Source organism: Tigriopus californicus, chromosome 3 (assembly GCF_007210705.1).
Source record: "Tigriopus californicus strain San Diego chromosome 3, Tcal_SD_v2.1, whole genome shotgun sequence".
NCBI lineage: Eukaryota > Metazoa > Arthropoda > Copepoda > Harpacticoida > Harpacticidae > Tigriopus > Tigriopus californicus.
In genome coordinates this window covers 1104578-1106157 of record NC_081442.1, presented here as the reverse complement: position 1 = coordinate 1106157, position 1580 = coordinate 1104578, and the positions used below count along the sequence as shown (strand labels likewise).

At 43.7% G+C, this 1580-nt stretch overlaps 1 pseudogene; it reads right to left on the bottom strand.

Annotated features, from left to right (window-relative positions):
- Positions 1–891: 891 nt before the first annotated feature.
- On the bottom strand, positions 892–1580 carry LOC131878049 (cuticle protein 19-like; annotated as a pseudogene).

Sequence of the window (1580 nt, the reverse complement as noted above, 5' to 3'; positions counted from 1 at the left end):
GTTGAAACAACCACTAGATAACTGATCTCAAAACATGTTGGCCATGACCTCCACATTATCAATGGCTTCACCATCGACCTCGAAGGACCCTACAGGGCGTTTCATCTCTCTCTTAGAGTTCTCATAAGAGAAAAGAAAGCCTTTGTACTCGTCCTGAGGCCACTTGTGGCAGAAAGTGAGCGAAATTCGACCAATCTCAATTTTTCCCATTGCACCCTGTATTTTGCTCGCTATAGCCTCATTTGAGAATTTAATAAGCATACTGCAGTATTTGAAGGAGGCCTTTTTGTTTTGGTTTAGGTTTTCAAAGGCTTTTCTAACCGCTACAGGGAATGTAATTCCCAATGCTATTAAAATGAAAGGTGAAAATTCGTCTTTTTTACCTCTCAATCTTTATAAATGATTTAAAGTGAGCATGTAGTTCAAGCAGCACCCTGGTCTGATTGACCCAGACAGCTAAAACCTCAATGATAAAGTTACAATTTTATTTATGTTGTTTTCGCTACAAAGTGTTTAAAGTGACCTAATATACCATTCTTTAGCTAATAAAGCATCACAAAACGCAGTGAAAATAATTAAAATGAGCGCATGCAATAACATATATCAAATATGATAGTGATTATCGTTATGGTACTGTCAGGGCATTTGATGGCCAACTATAACGAAAATTACCACATTCAATTTGAAATAAGTAAGTACCTGCACCAAATATGCTCATGAAAATCCTAGTGAAAGGGCAACCAAAACATCTTTCACCAATTGCGCCTTAAAAGCCTTGAGAGCACAGTTGAAACTTGCCTAATAGCTTTTAGTACCGATTTTAGGAATCACTTGAAAATCACTAGAATCAACAACCACAATGCTGTCCAATCAAAATGGACTTTTGTTTCACAAATATGAAATAAATAACATCTTGATAAATAACATCCGAAATTCGCCACAACTTAGATGGTATAAGATGGAGCGGGCTCGTAAGCGGGGGCGGACTCATAGACGGGGGCGGGTCATAGGCAAGGGCGGGGCGTACTTGGGAGCGGGCTTGTAGGATTGCTTGGGCTCGTACTTGGGGTATTGAGCTTCGCCTTCATATCGCACATCAGCGACATAACCGGAGTAGCCATCCTGAACGGTGTAAGTCACGATTTGGGTGCGGCCATCGGGAAGAGCCACACGGTACTCGCCGTTGGTGGCATAACCGTCACGGGCCTCGTTCTGGTTGAAGTTAGTCTGCGAGTAATCATCAGCCACAGCGTATTGATATTGGTACTTGGCGGGCTCCTCATAAGCGGGTTCCTTGTAAGAGGTGGGTTGGTGAGGGCGGGAGCATAAACAGGTTCCTTGTAGGACGCGGGTTGGTAAGGGGCGGAGCATAAGCGGGCTCGGGAGCATAAACGGGCGGGCTCAGGAGCATAAGGGGGCGCAGGCTGATCAGCAGCGGGTGCGGCGGCAGCAACGGCCAAGACAGTGGCGACAATGAAGGACTGAAAGTGATAAAACATTCTTTTTGAAGATCACATTTTCCTATTCCAAATGTGTTGAAGGGAGTGTAGTAATTTGTAGACTAATGAGCTTACCTTCAT